The sequence below is a fragment of the Dinoponera quadriceps genome, unplaced genomic scaffold (genome assembly GCF_001313825.1).
Source record: "Dinoponera quadriceps isolate SergipeBrazil2010 unplaced genomic scaffold, ASM131382v1 scaffold1308, whole genome shotgun sequence".
Taxonomy (NCBI): Eukaryota; Metazoa; Arthropoda; class Insecta; order Hymenoptera; family Formicidae; genus Dinoponera; species Dinoponera quadriceps.
In genome coordinates, this window is record NW_014555613.1 from 2,697,322 (window position 1) to 2,713,986 (window position 16,665).

Below are 16,665 nucleotides of genomic sequence, written 5' to 3' on the forward strand. Positions count from 1 at the left end.
ACAACATTTTGTGTTGCACCCTCCAAAATTAGTTCTACACGGAGAAAGTATTGTAGTAGAAATTATCATAAAATTTTGTAATGTTGGACTGTACCGGAGTTATGACCGAAATTATTATGTGTGTTGTAATCTTTAATGATATGTACAATAAAGTACATTACTAAAGATTAGTAATGTAAAACACACATCACAATTTTAGTTAGAATTCCTATATATAGTCTAACAGAATTTTGTAGTAATTTTTACCATGATATTTTTCCTCCGTACATTAACGGCTTCGATATATCGTATTTACGAATAGAGTTCGAAGTTTCGAATAATTCGACTTCGAATCTTCCAGCTTCGTCGACTTCGTCGTCAAATATTGATTTACACCAAAGTATATCAATGTATCTCCGTGATAAGATTTGCCACTTTTCCGCACGAGCGCTCGCGTTTATCGGCCCCGCCCGTTGTCGATTAATCGAACGCGCGTGTGCACGGCTGGAGCGGATCAAACCTTTTCCGCGGCATATTCCACGGAAACGACTTCACGTCGCATTTCAATCCATAATATTTTTTTAATGAAGTTTCCGCAGTCACAACGGGAAAGGGTCAGCCGACGGGACGTTCCGGTAGTCCATCAGTGCCAATTACGGCAAATCTTTTTCAACGGCGAGCGCGCCAGCGACTCGTGTACGCGTTCTCGTACGTGCTTCACCGTGGACAAAATTCTCCACGTCGCAAGCTCCCGGTACACGCTAGACCACTAATTAAACCTTACCGTAAATCTCAATGTTTCATGCACAAACTCGCGCGCTCGCTGCACACAGGCACGCGTGGCAAGACTGCCAAAGGCTGCTTGCGCACTAATAACGGTGCATCTTGTACGCGCTCTCGTCGAGAGAATGTTAAGTCCCGCGGCGGCTGAATTAACAATCTTTTTTTCTTCTCCGCGCTTTAGCGTTTTGTAGCGCGCCGAGTGCGCTCAGCTACCGCGCTTGTCTTGCGACTGTTGGAGGAAAACAATTTCAGCAACTTTCGTATCCTCCGGCACGTTGCAGCACGTTCCCCGAGAACCGAGGCTTCGAGGGAAATTTCGCCTCGAAGATAGCGCCGGGGATATTATCTGCTCTCTGTAATCTACGTCCGATGAATTCTTCTGGTCGTAGCGACGCGACCGAGATGACGCGAACACGATGACCTTCCGCTATCGGCACGGCACGCTCGTATCGAGCGCGCGTCGTCTTGTCGGCGCGCCGTAACGGTACATACTTGAACCCGTATCCCTTACGCACCGCCGTACGTCGATTTCGTAGCACGCACGGAGAGAGAGAAAGAGACATTGAGAACGACGAATGCGGCCGAGTCATCGAAAAGTCCGCATTTTCAGGCCGCGGCATGCGGTCGTCGTTATCATCAAGTCTTTGCTTCGGGGCTTCCGGGTTTTCCAGGCCTCCATCTTCAGCAGACTGCATTCGAGTGACTGTCGCCTCTCGAAATTGTATTATCTAGACAAACGACGACGAGAGAGAGAGAGAGGCGTGCGGTAAGAACAGGAGAGAAAGGAAGATAGAGAGAGAGAGAGAGATAAACGCGGCGATGACGAGGCTCTAGGAAATTTCATAACCCGGAGCGATGAGATAAGAGGTCACAGGGAGTCTAGCTAACGCTGTTTTTCTTCGTGTTGTTTATGTTGTCTTATTTTTATCAGCAACTATCTGCCGGAAAATCATCGTCGTCCGTCGGGCAATTTCCATTTTTATCTTGGGGTGGCCGAGCAGCAGAGAGAGAGAGAGAGAGAGCGCCCCCCTCGTGTGCCTCAGGTGTACTTCCTATGACCCTATTTTTCTTCCCCAGTGTTTTTAACGCGGTATACTTAACGGCTGATTAAAGCCTCTATATTCGTGTCCTCCGAGCATACCGACACGACGGTTAAAACATATGGTCTAGTTGAAAGGTGTAATCGCGATATAAAGACGCGCGATTTATCCGTGATCGCGATGTATTAACGAAAATTATGGAAGAAGGCGGAAAGCGAGCCGCCCCTGCGATAATGACGGCGGATCGAGCCGTAACGGTAATTGCCGATATTTCCCTCGAAATTCCCGTATCAACGATATTTAAACGGTCCCAGCCCGTAAGCAGCGCACGACGACCGACGGGTTAATGACATCGCTAATCGCTCCGCTCAAAGTTTTAAATGGACATAAGTAGCGACGAGTTAAAAGGCAAAGTTCATCGCTGCAGAGAGAGAGAGAGAGAGAGAAGGGTGAAGAGAGAGACACGCGTGACATCGATTGGCGCGACCGGCTGGTGCGTTTCCTCGTTCGCGAGAGCGGAAGGCACGGGAAGAAGAGACGACGAGAGGTCGGGCGGACTGGGTCCCATGATGGTCCCGGCCATGTACAGCCTCCTCTCGCGCGGCACGAAAGTCGTTGTCTCTCTCTCTCTCGTCTCGGCGCGCGCGGCTGCCGAGTCACGCCAACCATCAACGCGATTCGTAGAGGCCCCGAGGGCCAGCAGATGGTCGCCAGTGGCTGTACGCGCCACGGTTGTACGGCCATCGTACGAGGAACTACCTGTGCGCGTTTTTCACGGGGCCCGACGATGCCCCGTGAGGAGACGTGGCAACGTAGCGAGCGGAGAGGGGCCCCAGGCCGCCTGTCAGGCGCGCTCCGTTCTCCGGCGCTCTCCCTCGTCAAGCCTAACCATGAGGGCCCCGCGGTTTCCCCGGCCTTTTCCCTCCGTTCCTCTCGCCTTCCTACTCCCGGCTGACCCGTTCTGTTCGAGAACGCGCGGCAACGCCGCGGCATCACGCAACGTGCCGCAACCGGGGCCTGTTGCTGCTGCCGCTTCCCCGATATTACAGCCGGGAATCAGGGACGGCTCTGTCGCGCGGACCCCGTTCACCATCTCGCGAGCGAGCGGCGGCGCCTCGCGTTTTAACGAATGGCGGACGCGAGATTGTCGTTCGCCTTGAGACCACCTTTTACCGTTTAACGTCGCTACTAGCGAACGGCGAATCGCCCGACCGACGGTGACGAGAAATCGGGGGGTGTCCAAGGAGCGAGGTACGCGCGATACACGCGCTCTTGGCGTCGCCTCCGAAACTTCGGAACAGACTCGTGGACTCCGTCGAGCGAAATGATCTCGAGGTCGATCCGCGAAGAAGGGAGGGAAGTCTCCAACTTCGCGTTCCTTGCTCTCCGGCTAACCGGGAGCGATTAATTAACGCCTCCACCGGAATTCCGAGTCTCACATCAAAGCGCCCAAAGGTTTCGGCGAGCGGTCGCGCGACGGCAGACACCCGAGAATCCGAGGGGCGTTTTACACGTCAACCGACAGGGGCCCGGGAAGGTCTAGCGCCATACCTGGCAAAGCGTCAAGAACCGGCTAGCCTCTGACGGCTGGCTGGCATTGTCTCGGCCCGAGGCAAGGAAGGCCAGGCCAGGTATAAGGTACAGGGCCCGCCTTTTACGTTCTATCGTCGTATATTGGTGTTTACTACTAAGGCGACCCCTTTTACCCGCCAGAATCACGTGTACTTCCATTTCCCTTTAAACTTTACGCCACATCACGTGATCGATAGTAACATTCCTCCGAATAGTACCGTATTGGCCGTCGCGGTGGGGATTCCTGATGTCCTCGGACATTTTTCTTGAAAGAACGGATTTATTTCAAGATGGAGATTAAAGGATTTATGGTCGGCTTTTCCTTTCCTTTCGCAAACGGACGCTAACTCCGCGCATACACTTCGTCCCGCTATACAAGGGAATGGAGAGTAAGATGACGAAGTAGGTAAGATGACGACTTGCTCACTTTTTCTGTATGCCCGTAACAAATAACCAGACGATGTTCGACTCATTAGGAGCTTTTAATCATAATAAATCATCCGCTGCAGTTTGACTTTAAACTGTCAATGACAATATGGACAAACAAATAATTGTTTCATTTATTCGGGCTGACAGTTTTAGCTATTCGGGAAAAAAATGATGATGATTTTTACGTCATTATGAAAATGAGGAAAAATCGACAAACCTTAGTTCGTCATCTTACTCCTTCCCCCTACTTAGATTAGTAATGGGGAAGCGAAGCTGGGTACATTTGAATAACACATTTCGCTTTGTGGAAACTATAAACTTTGTGATACAAAGTGGAATCAGCTGAAACCGCGCTCGATGACATTTATTACTTACAGTCAGTCCTACCGGCAATAAAAATGCTGTAGTGAAAATTTTATTTATCGTCTACGTGTCTACGTGTCGTGTTTTATATGGTTCACTGGCGACCGTAAATTATATATTTCTCGTATGACACTTTTTTTAATGACTTTCGAATTTTACGAGTGAGCGTAGAACGCTGCGTTAGTGCGCGATGCAGCCCGCGGCCAACTTGTGATACTTTGACAGAATTCTCAACACTTTACTGGAAAATCATCCCGAAGTTTTAATATTTTACAACGAAGATTTATCTAACATTACACCGTGCTAAGTGTTTAACTCGCGCCAAATCGCGATTATTGGATATTTCCCCGGGTATAAAATTGATTCCAAGTTCCAGCGCGCATAAAACGTCACCGCCGATTGAAAATCGACAAACGAAAAGTGAACATATACGGGGGACGCAAAAAAAAAAAAAAAGGAAAAATATGAGGAACGCGAAAAATGTGGCGAGATTGAATTTCGTTTCGGCCCGTAATTAATTCTCGACTCCACGGCGACATCCGATCGTTTCGCGAAACCGGCATATCGCGGGAGTTTACGCGGAAAAACGCGGCGGCGGGGGAAGAAGGGATGGGTTAATGCGGCGACGTATTATGTGGTATCATCGCACCCTTCGGATAATTCTTGGTTCTCCGGCCCATACATCTTCATTAAAGCGAAGTTATATTCTCAAAGTCTAAAGGAGGGGGGGGGGGTAACTCGCACGTTCTCTTATATCACAGCATCGTAAATCACATTCCGAAATTCGTCCGGGGGAAATGCGGTTTCCCGGCTGACGTTCGACATCTTTGCCTTATCCATTAACGTCCGCGCGGCTTACCTTTAATCATTTTGTTTATTGTTTCTAAAACTTACTCTCCGCGGGGGCATATATCGCATCTGCGCGCGTATAACTAATTGTTTTCAAACCGTATAGAAGAGAGAGAGAGAGAGAGAGAGAGAAAGCATGCGAAATAAGTTCGCCCAACTCTGCTCCGATCGCGCTATTAGACCCACGCGTTTCATATATAAGGAAATGTTCTTCTTCCTAAGTGAAATGAAATATTTCGATTTCGCCGCGCAGACAGTTTGACACTTTAGACTTATAGACCCTATTCAACGAGCCGGCTTATTTCCTGATGGATTTCGTATACCCGCGAACTCGAGATAATTTCCCGACTGTTCCGCAACCGTCATATTTTCGTTAGTTATCTCATGGCGTGCAATCTTACATTTTTCCCCGAGAACCTTTCGTTGCAATTAAGCTCTCGCATTTACGGCAGCTCTCGTGCGCACCGAGTAAACGCTAATACCAGCTGCTACGTGCAAATGAATTAATATCGTAATTTGTAAGCCGAGACTTTCATCAAATCCGACCACCGTCGTCTCGATCCAGCGATCACTCTTTGCTCTTCGCCCGTTTCTTTCACCGGGTTTCGGCTACAGTGTCGGCGTAACGAACGGCCATAATATTCCACAAAGCGCATACGCCGGGCATTCCGCACACGCCCGTAGCCGTCGTAGAACGAAAGCTCGGAAACTAACAAGGAGTTCTTTCATTTCGGTCTTTCCAGCAACCACGACCCTTCGCCATGCAGGCTGTGCCGACAAAAAATGCATCACCCTCGGAGAAGGAGTGGGTGGGCGGTCGAGAGCGTGACGCGACGAGGAAACGAGAGCAAACGGAAGGAGACGAGAGAGAGAGAGGGAGAGGGAGCCGAGATGAAGTGGAAGGAGAGAGGAAGAGAACGAGAGAGATAAGTATGCGGAGATAAGAAGGAAGAAGGTTACCCAAGAGTTACTCTCCTTATGTGTCGCAAAACTATAAAACTTTAATATTGCGAGAGCGCTCACGCCGGCGCTTCTCGCGCGGCGGTTGCGGCGGTGTGGTCGCGAAAAAAAGGAAGAAAAGAAGGAGATCGACGTCGGCTGCGAGTTATCGTCACTTTGTTCCGGAGGAGGACGTCAAACTGCTTATCCCTCGTCGGCCGTGCGACAATGAAATCTGTACTCTCCCTTGGATCGCGTGCTCTATCGAACAGCCACCAACTGTGAAGACGCCGCAGAAGAGACACCGAGAGATGGATAGTGGGGGGAAGGGATGCAAAGAGAAACACTAGGCGAACGCGCTACGGCCCACCACCCTCGCTCGCCGGCGGGGAAGGAGGAAAGAGAGCCCGAAAGGATGCGCGAGGGCTGCAGGGACCGAAAGCGCGAAAGAGGAAGAGACAGGCCGGCTGCGAGGGAGGAAGAGACAGAGGGAGAGAGGGATATGGAGGAAGAGAGTGCGCGACAGGAGAGGCGGAGCGGGGAGTGAAGGGTAATGGCAGGTCGGCCACGAGTGGGGATGGAAAGGTCTCGGGTTCAACGTTTCCTAAGAGACGTTGGCGGCTAAATTTAACCGTGCCCCGCCGCCGTCACACAGCGGCGCGATCCGGCTTCTCTCGTTCAAGGCCGTGAAAATCGCCTTCGATTTGGATTACCGTGCGATATTCAGCATTCCGCGGACAGCCATGGCGGCAGACAATCGCTCATTCGAGCACGGCTGGAAAGAGAGTGATGGTTCAATTGACGTTGCAGTTAGTTGCACACGACGCCGTCGACTTGGCGCCTACCGCCGCGGTTCCCGCTCTATTGCCGTCCCCCCCCCCCCCCCNCCCCTCTCTCTCTCTCTCTCTTTTTCTCTCTCGGAGCGGAGGCGATCGAGCCCCGGTAGATTCTCGATGATTGCGATCTTTGACGAAGAGAAGATACCGGGTAGAACGCGGGGAGAGAGCTTACTCCAATTTTCGCGTTTTCACTCTCGCGATAGCGCCAAACGTACCGCGCTACTACTTCTCGCCACCTTTCATCTACGGATTCTCTGATCCGTTCGAGGTCGACTCTTCCCGGAGAATACCGGCAGAGGTGTCTCCTCATCCGAGAAGGCTCTCGCCGACGACGACGTCGACGACGTCGGCGGCTTCTAACCGCGAGGGTGTAAGTTTCGCGCGCGCTCCGGAAAGATAGCGGCGAAACCGGCTATGCATCTGGGTTAACTGGCGTAAACCTCGGCGCGATACATCGATAGCTCGGCGTAATCCTCGCGGATCGGGGAGGAAATAATTTACGTTAATCCTTTGTAACGATACAGGCGCTGGTGTAGCCCGTGGCGGGTGGTACGACGCGATGCAGTAGGTGGGTTAGAGAGGACCGAGAAGAGGGATCGCCGGGGAAATTAGAACACCGGGCTCTATTCCGCTGCGCATCTCTCTCTCTCTCTCTCTCTCTCTCTCTCCTTTCTCTCCCTCCCTATAATTGGATCTAGAGTCGTCGAAACGTGACACGCTAATCGGCCAAGTCGCTTCGCTCCGGATAGAAGTCAAAGAGTCTGCCCGCGAGCGATAAGCCCAACTCCTTCTTCGCTCCGAACCCGACCCGATAACGACTTTATGCCCGTGTTCTACTTACTTCGTCCGTGCTTCGCTCGCGTGCTCTCGCCCGTCTCCTCGTAAAACGAGAGCTCGGGATCTCTCTCTCTCTCTCTCTTCCTGCGAACTCGGACGGAAGGGGGGGGGGGAGAGAGAGAGAGCGGGTCGCCGGCCGACGCGATCGTATAGTCGCGGTGACGGCAACTAACTTTCGACGCGACATCGTCGTTCCTCCTGCACTTTTACATTATCGTTGCTCATCCCTCGCGCCCTCCCCGTCCCCGCTCTGAACTTTAATCTCGTCGCTTTACTTTGATAAATCGCGTGACAACTCTGTCCGACCTTTTATGGGCTGACGCGAATCGACAACGTATTTTTCCGGCGAGAGCGACGTCTCCGAACCGAGGCTCCCCGGTTCCTCGATTATTATTCGCGTTCGCTTTTTCGCGCGCACACGTGGGATACCCGCGATACCTCGAGGCCGGGGGAGAGGAGCTCCGTGTTCACGGCGGACGAGTGTGATAGTGCGCGCGGAATTCAGAGATTAAACGGACCTTGAATAAACTTTCTCGCTAAGTTATATTTGCTCGAAATTAACCGAAGGCCAACCGGCTCTTCCCTCCCCTTCTCGCCCCTATCAATTTACGCTCCCCTGAAATTTAATTCGAAGGAGAATGCTCGAATTTTCTGTACTAAATATTTGCACGGTAAGCGAGTTATTTCCGATATTAGTCCCGTTTTCATCAATGATGAAGAAAAGATCCCGTTGAATTGGCGAAATTCGATCCCCGAGAGGAATCCCCGGCCTCGGCAGCGAACTTCCGCGCGCGGGCTGCGCGTTTCGCACGCACTCGCGGACTCGTCGACTCGCAACTTTGCGAATAGCGTAACGAGCGACTGGTATTTTTCCGCCGTTCAATACGCTTCTTTTCACTTCCTTCCTTCCTTCCTTCCTTCCTTCCTTCCTTCCTTCCTTCTTTCCTTCCCTCCATCCTTTCTTTTTTCCCGCCTGTCTTCTTTTCTTTCTCAGATTCCTTGACGAGATCCAGTCGTTCTCATACAGTTCGCGAATGTCCCGCGTACTCGGCGGTACGTCATACGTTGTTCTTGTCGCGAGTTTCCGCGCGGCGACGTGGTGATTTCCAAAGCTAAGTCGTCGTCGCTTTGTCGTTCCTCTCTCGGCTAACAGTATTCCCAGAAAAGCGCTCTCGGAGGGAAAATATCCATCTCGAACGTGTATCCCCGCGAACAATGGGCGAGAGCGTGGGACATGCTCGTCCGCGTACGACGCCAGATGCCGGTCCCTTCTCCATTCTTTCCCCAAAGAAACCGGCGATTTTAGGTCGTAGAACCAAGACAGACGCCCGAAGCGGGCGGAAGTGGGACGAGCGCGCTCGCTAAAAGTTCGTGCTCCTTTCGTTCACGCTGCACTGAAATGATATTCCTCACGGAACACGCCGGCGGACGAGAATTGTCAAACGGAGGAATGAATGGACGGAGATCGATCGGCCGTGTTCGACTTACTCTTCGCGATTACAGTTTGCTATCTGATGAATAAAAATGCTCACCCCGACTTCACCTCTCTTCCGTTCGGGATATAACTGTTTCGAACTGAAATTGCCGGTGTAAACGGGCGAAAGATAAACGACATATAAAAACAGAAATATAATTTGTGCAGCCCGGAGAATGGAGAGGTAAATGGCGGAAATAGTTAAACGCACCGTGTACATCCGTGAATACTCGCTGATACCGCTGACGCCGCGTGTACCTACGTCGGATCGGGGAGCACGGGATAAACGGAGTTATTCGAGCGCGATGGAGCGACTCGACCGGGCGAGAATAAGGAAAAGCGATACGGTAGCTATCAGTTTTTAACGAGGCTTCGCGGATTTTACGGCCGCCGATCTCGACGCGTCGTTCTCTCGCGAGCGCACGTAATCCCCGGAGAATGCCTTACGTAAAAGCGTTTCCTCGTCGTCTCCCCCCCACCCACCTCCGAATGTCCCCAACATCCGTCGACGAATGATTCACAATCGGTAATCCCGCAATCGAGCAATTTCAAGCTCGGTTTCCCAAGCACGCTCGCCGCTCGTCCCAAGGTCCCGCGTTCTATCGGCGGTTCTTGCAATTAGATGCGTCCCGTGAGCTGAAATACACGACAAAATCAATGTGTACCTCATCTCGGTACCCTCAAGATTCTCCTTCGGTCGAGACGTCGCGATCGATCAACGCGCGCTCGCGAAGATCCAACCAGGCCGGTTGGATCTCCCCGTAACTAGCCCATTTAATCTCATCTCATTCGGCGCGGATCGAAATTGTCTTTACTATCGTCCGCGCGCGCTGAATGTGTTCCTTCGAAACTGCACGAAACTGTACTGCAGCCCGTCGATGCCACCTGTTGCACAGATTTCCGGCACGCTTCGCTGTGTATATACGCATACAGGCGTGCGCCCGCATATAACCTACGTATGCGACGCGGCTCGGAACATACGGCGCCGCGATGCGCGACGATTCGCGTGGCACGCTGTCAAAATCGCGACTTTTCGCTAAACCCGCGAGCATAATAATGTGGATATCGAGGCCACGACGGGATCGTGCACATAACATTTTCATACACTTGCTGCGACCCGGACATTCGCATTTTCCTTTTGTTGCCGTCATGCGATTATCGGAACCCACGGCGCGCGTTAAAATTCACGAGCGTCACGTCTGTTTTCGATTTGAAACTTGAACGCTTTCAATTCACTTAACTTCGATTCACTTATTGGTAAAAGTGGCTTAGAAACCAGGTGACTGGTTGGGAAGTCTCATTTAGGTCATTTCTATCTATAAAAATGAGGATATGAAATTTTCAAATTAAAATTAAAATTCAATTAAATTTCTGTCAAATTAAAATTTGACATTAATCGGAGGAAGTAATTTTATTGCCCGTTTTGATCGAAGCTTGGTTCGCGAAAAGCTGCACTTTTTCAATCGCTTGTATCTCGAAAATTATTCATGTCTCGTCATGTGATGTCGGTTCATGCGTGAACTTCCGTCTTAAAATGTTACAAAGAATTTACTATAAATATTTATCATGAACTTTGGGACCTTGTGTGTATATATAGGGTCGTAGTTGGAATATTCATTTTATCTGATATTTTAGGCTTTCGAGTCGCAATTTCAGGTTATTCCTCATTAAGAAATGAATTGTACACGAAATGTCGAATATAGGTCTGTCAAGTGCGCGGCGCTAACTCGAAAATCAAACTGAATATTTTATTATGGCGCTTCGCTAAATAACGCAGCAAGTAAACGCGAATATCCACCGGAAGTTCATGTCTTTAAGCGCGCTAAAATTTCCATAAATATATTTTACATAAGAATCTAAGAAGGTAGTAAATTTAATAATGTTCTCCACACCGTTTTTGACGCTACGTCGGATTATTACGGATTAAATTCCGTGCCACACGCGACCGTCGTAATTTTCCGTACACGCGCGGAGTCATAATCTCTCGTTCGCCGTAAGAGATTCCAACATCTCCCGTCGTCCCGGCGAAGCTAGTAAGAAGCGAGAATAGCCATGGCAGCTTGTACGCGTGGTCGTTGTCGTCGCGGGTTTACCTGTCGAACACGCCCGACTGGCTTTCTCGGTTTCGTTCGTAGAGAACATGTTCCCCGGCTACTTTCAGACATTCGAATACGTGCGTGCCCTCACGAACGCGTATTTATTTCCTGACCCGTGTATTCAGCCGGCACAGCCTCTACGTGACCAGACATTTCGAGCGCGTCTGCTTTTTTACACGAGAAGGGGATAATTGACCGTCAAAAATGCCAACACCAAAGACCGGTCAGCGGGGGTTTTGATAAAACATATCTTCACGGCCAGATATATCGCTGGGGAATTATCATTCCGCTGACAATGCTTGGTGTTGCTGATTTTTAACGATGTTTGCGAATTCGGAATGATCCAGCGGCGAGAGGGGGAGAGGGAAAACAAGCAATGCGAAGTTTTGTTGACGCGTTCGAAATTGATCTGACTCGATTCAATTCAGCCAACTCTGCTAAAAACACAATAATGTTTTTATAAAAACCAAGGTTTATTTTCTGTTGCGGGTGCTGTATTGTTTCGTACCGTTGCTGTTATTATTTCTAGTTTTGTCTTGCTTAATGATAATAAAACGCGACAGTTTCCGAAAGACGCGCGCGCAAATGCAAATATAATTTCAGGGACAAATATATAAATCTCACTTCACGCGAGTACGCGAATATGGAGTTGAGAGAGAGAGAGAGAGAGAGAGAGGGGGGGGGGGAGGATCTTGTGACGCGCTTCCGAATATCTCTCTTCCGGGAATATCGAAAAATTGATGAGTGAGCATCGATACTAGTTGACGTCATGTCAGCGTGACAAATATCTCGCGTAGGTGGCTAGGTGTTTTTCCAATGTTTGAATTTTGAATGCCGGAAACGGATATTGTTCGGAGAACCCCGGATATTCTGAACGAGCGAATATTTAAATATCAATGGCTGTGTGGGCGGTGGAAGGGATTCCTTTACCGCGCATAAAAGTGTGTTTAACAGTGAAGTCTGTTTAAGGCATATTTCTGTCTGTTGCACGCGACAAAGGGTGTCGAAACATTCTGTTCGTCGATCGGCGCGACTCGCCACGGCTCTGCGTATTCCGAATTTTCGCGCAACGTACGCGTATTCTAACGAAACGAGACTTATTTAACGTGCGCGACGAACGTCGCGTATGCAAGCAGGAGATAACGACGACTGATTATAAGAAGCAAAAAAAGATGACAAAGAGCGTGTATTTAGGCTACCCTCTGCTTAAAAATCAACACCGGACCCATCCAGGAAGCTTCGTCACTTTTTCCCTTAACTCTCTTTTCCTCCGCAACGATATAATAACGAGGAATTTAACTTCTCGGAGTGATCGGCTACTGGCTTCGACCACATGTTGTCGAGAATGGCGGCGTTGGCCGCGAGGGTCTCGCATCTGCGAACCAGTCACACCGGTCCCACTTCTTTACACAATGGCGTAGAATGTCCGAGATTTTCATTGATTCCGTTCACCTTTCCTCCTTCGTTCTCTCTCTCTCTCCCTCTCTCTGTTTTTACTTATCTTTATTTTTAATTTATACTTATCTTTTACTTTTCAGTTCATATATTTCTGTTTTCTGCTTCGATATGTGTGTATGCGAATATGCGCACGCATGCACGCACATATACATGTACATATATATATATATATATATTTTTTTTTTTCACTTTAGCATAACTTCATTCTTATAATGCACAATTGTATTCTTCCGGCTCTTAAAGAACGAAGCTCAGTGCTGAAATAAACGCATTTATCTATCTCTTTTTTCTCCCCTCTTTCATTTCCCGCGATGTACCTTTTCCCGAGTTTTACTCACTTAATCTTTCCGCTTTCTTCTCTCATATCTAATCCCGAAGTTATCCTGGCGATAAAATATTCTCAGTCGGGGTGACTAACGAGTGTTATTCCGAAATTGTTGCCTGCATCCCAAAATTATATCTGCACTGTTGCAAATCTCCGGATAACATTGCCGTTTAGTCGCCGCGAAAAGCTTTGATCTCGGAGCGCAATAAACTCCCCCCCTCCCCCCCCTGATCTTTCTTTCTGTACGCATCTTGATGCGCTGATTGCAGCAGCAGACAGGAGCGGCGTGCCTTCGACCAATTACAATGCACGGCGCCTTTTGCGAGAGAGCCCACGCGAGCATTTTCATTCAATATCACGTTCGCCCTTTCTGCCATTACGAAATTCATCGTACAAAGTGCGCGTTGCGCTTCGAACGTCGCGCATTCGTGCGACTGACACGTTCATTTGCTCAGCGACGAACACGAGCCACCTTTACAAAGCCTCTCCATTTATTTGGCTCGGGGAGGTGTCCCTTTTGCGCACACGAGAAATATCACTACGCGCGCACCCCTTTTTACGCCCGATCCTCTGATACCATGAACATTTCCATGTTTCATTACATTTGCAATTACGGCACCGTCCGGAGCACCGAGTCATGAAACCATCTCTATATTAATCCACCACTCTCTTCAGTGTAATAACAATACGATGTTATTACATTCATGGCCGCGTATCTCGGACGACACGTGTGCATACACTATATACGCTTCCCGCTTTCTCTCTCTCTCTCTTTATCCCTTACTCGCCCTTATGGGCTTCTGTCATCAGTACATCAGTACCGCTTTCACATTCTGATCTACGAACTGAGCAATAAGTCGATGGATGGTCCTTTCGTTTGCCAATTCGTCTCGGACAATTAGACCGACGTGATGCTTTACTTTTCGAGAGGTCCACGTTGTCATCGACCGTTTTGTAGACAAAAGACACCGTGACGTCTCGGGCTCGTACCTCGAAGAAGATGAAGAAAATCGCACGCTCGACGCCGTTGGGCTCCAGCCGAGCCGGTTGCCGCTCCTACCAACGCATTTACCTTCCTTTCCCTTCCGTGGCGCACCTCTCGCCCCGTCTTTCCTCTCGTCTTTTCACTCGCGCAACCTACCTACCTAACGCTCGGCTCTCGCTCCCTTACCTTCTCTCTCTCTCTCTCTCTGACTTTTCCGTCACTGTCTTTCCCCCTCCCTCTCTTCCTCTATCTCGCCTCTCCATCTCTCTCGTCATCGTTCGCACATGTACTCCTCACACTTCTCCCCTCTCCCCCTGTTACCTCCTCTCTCTCTCTCCTCCTTCCCGCGTCTCCCACTATATTCCTCTCGTACCGCGTGTACACACGCATACAGCATCAAGGTACGATGGCATACCAGAGCTTAAAGCCTCCTTCACAACGTTTCGTGATCCGACGTCATACGTCCGTCGTTGTTCGACGTCGAGTTCGTTAACGACGGGGAGAGCCGCGAGGGCCATGCGACAAAAGGATGATCACGGCTTAAATAAGCCGTTTGCAGAGAGCCCCGCATAAAGGAACTCCTTATTTAATTTGAGTGGACAGAGAACTCGGCCGGACTCTCTGTTCGCCGTTATGCGCCGCGATGCGGCCGCTCCAATTAATCGCGGTATTAATGCATGCCCTGAGCGAAGGCTCTTTGACAGGAGCCGTGTGTATCTCGAGCACATACATTCGATATCCCGCTCGTCGGATTTTAACGCCGAGCATGAGAGAGGTAGGGAGGCGCAGGTAGGCGGGTAGGTAGGTAGATACATGCAACGACACTCTCGCAGGAGGCAGATGTTGCAAACTCACGTAAAAGGGAGCGCGCAGAAATCTTACGGTCGAAGTTGGAATTATCCACGAGGCCGGCGAGCGAGTGCTCGATTTGCGCAGGGACGAACGGCGACTTCTCGGTGCCTGAACCTAATCACCCGAGTTAGAAAGTTATCGCCTCTAACCCCACCCGGGTCCCTACTGGCGGCTGAGTGCCAAGAAGCCGGCCTATATACGACACTGCCGCGCGCTCGTCCACCAGAGAGAGAGTTCTCGCGACAATAACTTTCGAAAACTCCACTAATCATCGTTAATTTTTATCGCCATTACGTACGGAGTAATAATCGAGTGATAAAATGTGCCATCACGCGAGCCCCGAGAAGAACGCTGTGACTTCGTTCGTGACGGTACTTGGCTTTTTCCGGAGGAAGGTAACGTAACGTCGTCCCAAGCTTCCGGACGGTCGTCGAAACGTCGAACGATAATCGTCAGTTGCGGACGCGCGAGGTGGAACGACGCGCAATGCGTTTGTTTACCCATGTTTACTCAGCTTCGTGGGTGGTATCCCGCGATCGTTTCTCTATTGGAACAGTGTCGTACGACAAGTATACACTTGATAAGCGGCGACTGTAAATACAGCTTTCCCCCTGCGGTATTCTCCGTCCTTTTCTTCTTCTTCCTTTTCTCGCACATGCACGTTCGTTCCGCAATGCTAAACTAACTATTGGGTTGACGCAAAAGTTCGTTTTTTAATCAGTTTTTTAATCAGTTCTTCGAACGGAGATTCCAGGATTCCTACACAGAGTCGTTCAGCTACCGGGGAGATGGATACCGGATCGCCGAACAAATCGGTGTGTATTTAAACGATTGAATTGTATTTTAGAATAAATAAATATTGCATTGTATTTTGATTAAACGGGACGAGCACTTGTATCAATCCAATACTTCGCCTGTTTGAGGGTATAAAGATTAATTCTAGCCAGTCACATTTATTTTCGAGTCTTTAACTCATACTTCGTGAGACCGTTTGATCTTTGTCGCCTTATAGTTTTCACTTAATTAATATTTTTAAGTTTGTAATGTGGGAATTGGAAATATAGAATAAATAAAATAAAATATATATGATATCAGGCCAAGGAAATAATTTTGGAGTTTAAATTAAGTTAATGGCAACTAACTTTTGGAAAGCAACCAATGGCATATTAAATTTAACTTATTATTAAAAGAAAGAAAGTATTTTCGGAAAAAATTTTCCAATAGTTTTGCAATTGCGATTTAACACTCGATCGGTCACAATATCTATGAAACACACTTCCTAACTTTGAAATAGTGCTGCAGTCAAACAGTAAGTAGTTGAATCACGCTCTTCTATGTATCTTCCTCTCTTAACTTCTTCCACTTTTCAGTATTGGTACGGTTTCAACGTGATGTACTCTTTGGAACGGTAATTTGAATCTTACACTGCAACCGTTCACACAAGTTTTCTAATTTCTTCTTTCTCAATCAGTTTTGCTTTAATTGATTAAACTAAGTTTTTATTTTTAAATATTCAAAAATGTATCCTATTTTTGGAAAGCAACTTGCCATTATGCAAAACTATAATTTAATTAATACTCCAACGGTCGCAAGTAAAAGAAAGTTACGCGAGTGGTCGCATGTATCTCAGACACTACCATATTCTAATTGAATTATTAATTAATTAAATTAACTTTTTTCAATATTCATAAATGAATTCTTTTGATCACGTAAAAATAACTGTGCGAAACCATAATTTAACTAATAGTCCAATTATAATATAATATCTGAGAGAAATATGCGACCGTTAGCGTAACTTTCCTTCGGAGTGTCAAAATAAAATAATGTTCGTTCGTTGTAGCGGAC